At 34.7% G+C, this 5747-nt stretch overlaps 1 long non-coding RNA gene across 2 annotated transcripts; it reads right to left on the bottom strand.

Moving 5' to 3' along the window:
* Positions 1 to 1431: 1431 nt before the first annotated feature.
* On the bottom strand, positions 1432 to 4138 carry LOC131707309 (uncharacterized). 2 transcript variants are annotated; one of them, XR_009311099.1, is made up of 4 exons: positions 3958 to 4138; positions 3292 to 3473; positions 3095 to 3191; positions 1432 to 2662 (listed from the first exon to the last, which is right to left on the bottom strand). It is a non-coding gene; the product is annotated as an uncharacterized LOC131707309 (long non-coding RNA). The 2 variants fall into 2 exon arrangements; XR_009311097.1 differs by lacking the exon at positions 1432 to 2662 and having other exon boundaries at positions 2832 to 3191; positions 3958 to 4137.
* Between the last annotated feature and the right edge of the window lie 1609 nt (positions 4139 to 5747).

The raw sequence follows: 5747 nt of genomic DNA on the forward strand, positions 1-5747 counted from the left end.
TTTTTTTATTTGAATTGTTGTCAAATCTGGTTACCATTAAGGTCGCGTATAAGCCTTTTGTGTTTAGATGACTTTGTATAGTTATTTCATACACTGCAATACCAGATGTTTCTTTAAATCATTGGCTGTTAATGGTGGATTTTTGCGAGCTGCTCGAACAATTCTTTATGCTATAGTCGTAATTTTCCTGGGACGTCCACTTCTTTCCATCGTTTCAGTTGAATTAGTCTTCAAATACTTCTTGATTATTGTGGATTTTTGTATTACGATTTTTTTATCCACAACGCTCTTTATCGATTCCCCTTCTGCTGTAGTAGTTACTGTAACAAGTGGTTTTCTCACCTCTAGATCCAACTCCTTTGTTTTGACCATGCTGTGCTAAGTGCACAAACTATTTTGCTTCAGTTTCTGTGCATGTTTTACAGCTAATGGTTTTTTTTTTAATAATATTGCTAAATTGATAAGTAGCGGTTTCTAATTGATTAATAGTGACTAACTCAATTAAGACTAACCTTAACTTACAGACTTTAATTGAAAATGTGCCAATAAGTTTGTGATCAACAAATATTGTTATTTACTCCAATAAGGCAGTATGATTAATATAGGTTATACAGTAGCTTCAGTGTATATTGTGAGAAATATTTAGGGAATGTTAAAAATTAAAGGAATTAACAGGTCAAAAGGTTTAATCTTTAGCATTATTCATGCATGGTCTTGCACTAAATCTACAAACAAATTTCTCTTAGTTTAACCATATAACTTGTCATAAAAAAATGAAGTAATACACCCTCATTGTATGTGTTGCCACTTCCTACAGTGTTTGTCAGATCATTGGCATCATCCTGGAATGGAGCCTATCATTTCTCAAAGCAGGTCTGCAGATTGGTTGTTGTTCCTTTGTTATCAGTAATACTGTATATGCATTTGTTAAATATGTATGAAGCCATATTATATCATATGCTATAAAATAAGAATGTTTCTTCCATAACTTCGAACACTCAAAAGTACAAATTTGGAACTAGAAGCAATGTGATTGTTAACCACTACATATTGTCCCTGACTTTAGTGTCTATAATTCAGGCTCTTAACTAATGAAGCATAGAGGATGTCAGATTTGTGTAAATGCTAGAGTAGAAGTCAATCTAGATCCAAGTTGTCCAGTCTTAGTGCTGGTGAACCCTTAACAGAGCACTGCATGGCGAGCAGAAATCTGAACTCAATCATTTTAGTGAGTTGTGTATCAGGTGTAGTTGTCCGAACCAGAAAGACATTCACAAAAAAGGCACAACATGTTGAAAAATGTAACAAACTTTATTTTCTGTATTCTTCACAATAAAACATGATCAGTACATGATCAGATTGCATATTTCCATTGTAAAGTGCTATCCAGGACTTAATGCGTAAGCAGTGGTGAAAAAAAAAAAAAAAAAAGCTATACTGTAGGTCCTGACCTATGGAGTGGGGTGTTAGGAGCAGGTTTAACAGAACTTTAAAATGCCTTCTCACATAACCCACAAAAAAAGACAGACTTTAAAGAGGCTGTCTGTCTAAAAATGACATTTCATACTGTTAACTTGTATAGTATGTAATTGTCTAATATCATTTAATAGGAATGGAAATCGAATTTGAAATTGAAGCATTACATGTACTGTCTGAAACATGTAAAATGTGAAGTTGTTTATTACTTCAGAATTACATTTACTGTACTTTTATATCATGTTACACACACCTTATTTGGCACAATTTCACTTCAATACAGTGAATCAACCCCTCCCCCAGCTGGTTCACAATAACTACATTAAACAAGATGGGTGTTAGAACCGACATCCAGTTTACTTTGGATATCTCTGCCCTGGAAATACTCAAGTCAGGCAATAATTCAGTAGCTCAGAAACTAAGACTACCATACCAATTAAAAATGAAAGTGCAAAAGCATCTGCAATATTTCTCCAAATAAAAACGTCTCAATACAGAATCAAGGTCTCCTGAAAAAAAAAGTCTTCAAAATAAGTAGTTGTGTGCTCATGAAAAATAAACACTGAAGACAATGAGCCTTATTAACAATGCCCTACTGTACATATGTAAATAGCTATAAATTATGGTAAAGTTGTTTGACAGGCATTACCAAATTTTAGTGTTAGTATAATATACTAAGCTGGAATGCTTAGTATAAAATGTTCAAAAAATATATAGTAAAAAACAAAATAATAAATCTGTTTCACCTTTACTTACATGCTTACCCATGTGTGTAACTCTGCAAATGGAGCACATATACTCCTCCATACTTATGAGGTCATCTGGCTGTAGATCTTCACACTGGCCATGGAACCATTCGCCACACCTCCCGCATTCCACCATCAGCTCCAGTGCAATCCTGTATGGTCTCCTGCATGTGCAGTAGACCTCCACATCACAGAAATGTACCTCTGGGAGGGGAGTTCTCTCACAGCTCGGGAAAGGAGTAAGAGATCCAGCTACAAAACAAGAAAAAAGATGATCACGCATTTGCTTTTGATCATAACTTACCTGGATCTTCACCCATGCAGAGTGTGAGGCTGTTTTCGATGGTAAACAGTCCACAGTCACTACATCCCTGCTGCTGCTGTACATGTGGCCACCCGATCCAAACTGTCTTTCCACTGTACTGCAGCAGTGATACGACCTGGGAACGGAAATCATGGTTATTATTAATTCCCAAAGAGTCAAACACATTTAAATGGGGCACCCTTTTTTTGGGGGGGGGGGGGGGCAGTCATTGTTGTCAATGGGTGTTGCATCTTTTTGTACTAGAAATTGTCCTGATGCACCTATCTGTACAAAACATAGCAGATTTCCACCCCCTGTGGATGACACATTAATCACATTACAGATGGATGTCATGTGACACTTGCTCTAATTAGTCTGTAAACTGCAACCTGTTGTCAAATGATGTTTTGTGAGCACATGCTTACAATCTGTTTAACTGGCTATCAAGAAAGTTTGTTACCAGACTAAGCTCTTAATTTTCTACATATTACAGACTACATTTAAATTACGTATGTTCTTCCATTCTTTGTCTGACCTCACTATAAAAGTTTAATGATGTAATACTCACCGATCATGTACCATGGAGAAACAACTTTGATTGGCTTCAGTTCTGGGGCAACAGTCTTCACCCTCTCAAATCTCTGGCATGCTTCACAATTCAGGATCTTAAGGGATACAGTAATGATGAAACAAGTAATACTTAAATCATGAATGGAAAAGCGACAAGAAGCAAAAAAATTAGGTTTATAAAAAATAAAAAAGTACCCATTGCTCCACGTCCTTTACAATCCCTTTCCAGTAAAATCGTTGATTGATTTTCCCCATCATTCTCTTGATCCCAAAGTGTCCTGCGTGAACTTCATTGAGAATGGCAGTCTTCTCCTCTTCATCGGTCACAACCCTACAGAGACACTCTCCATTCTTCTCAGGGACATACAGGTACTTACCTGACAGATAAAACAAAAGGAAAGATAATACTACAGTAAATACTTTAATGAGTGGAGGTTTTTAAATGAATGTTTTTAAAAAGAATGAGCTAAAACCTATTCAAAAGAATCAGAACCACTGACAATACTGACATGTGGAAAACTGTCTCTGCCCTTTATAATGGTCATTTCTTAGACTCTTAAGTTACATAATTTATATATATATATATATATATATATATATATATATATATATATATATATATATATATATATATATATATATTCTTTAATACAAATTCTGTTTTCTGGTACTCACATTTCTGCTATTAGTTATATATAGAGAGATGTTTTAATCTTTTAAACCTTTTCTTTCATATTATATATATATTACACACACACGTTTATCATTTATTTAAATGTCTATGTACATCTTCAAAAATACAGGACGGCTTCAATAACTTATAATGTATTAATATTAATTTTCGATATTTATTTTTTTTACCTTTCAAAACGAATGTACTGGCTTTCTTTCTGATACCCCTCTTTGGTGGCTTTTTCAGGATACTCGCCTGTGCTGAGGTAGCGATATACCGCTCTCAAGTGATCCATATCGATTGATAAATGTAGTTTTCTGAGGGGGAAAAAACACAGTATTACAAATTTGTACTGTAAAAAGAGAAATGATTTGATTACAATTGTATGACGGCACCAACGAACTCCAACTGTCAGTGTCAAGATCTGTGGAGCAAAAGCAGTGACGCGCATAGCAACAGAACGCTGACATGTCACATGACTCAGGGGGGGACAAATTTGGCAGGGGGGCAAAATTTGCCATGACAACGGCAGTTATGACGGTTCCCAATCGTCACGGAAACAACGGAACTGTTTTAAATTAATTACCGAGAGGCAGCGTTTCTCTACCAACGTTTCATAAAATAAATTAAACTATGTCAAAACAAAAGACTACCTCACCAAGAGGATAAACGCTCACGGTATAAACAAAACACAACTTTTGTTCAAAAAAGAAACCAAACGTTCACTTTACAATACTACGTAATGCACTCTCAACCTTCTGAGAACTATTCACCAGGACAAACCGGCGGTGCTCCCCACAATCACCCACAGCTGATCCGCGCCACGTCCCTTTATACCCAGAAACCCCGCCTTGCCCATTAGTGCGAAGGTTCCTGGGTTGTGTAGTCTTAAAGGCGACGCCGCTCTTTCTTACAATATATATATATATATACAGTATATATATATATATATATACAGTATATATATATATATATATATATATCTCCTGCATATATACACACACAGTGTATGGCAAATGAAAAACACAGTAATATTAAGGTGGACCTTCGATGGACAAGAAAAGAAATAGAATTTTTAGATACCATAGTAAAACTTGAAGAAGGTTCAATTGAGACCGACCTCTTCTGTAAACCTACTGACATGCACCAGTATTTACACATGTCCTCTGCACATCCGATACACACTAAAAGGGCAATCCCAAAGGGTCTAGGAATAAGAATACGAAGAATATGCTCAAAAGAAAGTAACTATGTAAAACAAAGAAATGTATTAAACAAATCTTAAAAAAAGAGGATACAAAGAAAGAACTATAGAGACGGAGTTAAGAAAAGTGGATAAACTAAAAAGAGATGATCTACTAGATTATAAAAATAGAGATAAAAAGGTCAAAAGAGTCCCATTAGTAATGACTTACTCTAAACTTTTGCCCAATATTTCTAAGATAGTTTGGAAACACTTGCGGATTCTACATAATTCAGAAAACTTAAAAAAATGTATTTCTTAAGGCCCCAGTTGTAGCATTCAAAAGAGAAGCTAATTTAGGTGATATTTTAATTCACAGTAAACATAAAAGAATAATTTACAAAATAGGTTCTATGAACATGTGCACCAGTAGATGTAAAGTGTGTAAATACATGGACAAAAGTAAAAATATAATTAAACATAAGAACACCACATATCCACCAAAAACTAATACCTACTGTAAAAATAGCAATGTTGTTTATGGAATAGCCTGTGAAAAATGTGATAAAATCAAATATGTTGGAGAGACTGGAACTACTTTATATAAAAGAATTCAGAACCACCTTTCTTAATTATAAATAAAAAATTGAATGAACCAATAGTACAGCACTTCACCAGTCAGGGACATGACATAAATGATGTAAAGTTTGTAGTATTAGAACAGCTCAAATTAGACAATGTGACATATAGAAGAATAAAAGAAAGTAAATGGATAAATAGACTGAACACGATTAT

The sequence above is a fragment of the Acipenser ruthenus genome, chromosome 39 (genome assembly GCF_902713425.1).
Source record: "Acipenser ruthenus chromosome 39, fAciRut3.2 maternal haplotype, whole genome shotgun sequence".
NCBI classification, from domain to species: domain Eukaryota; kingdom Metazoa; phylum Chordata; class Actinopteri; order Acipenseriformes; family Acipenseridae; genus Acipenser; species Acipenser ruthenus.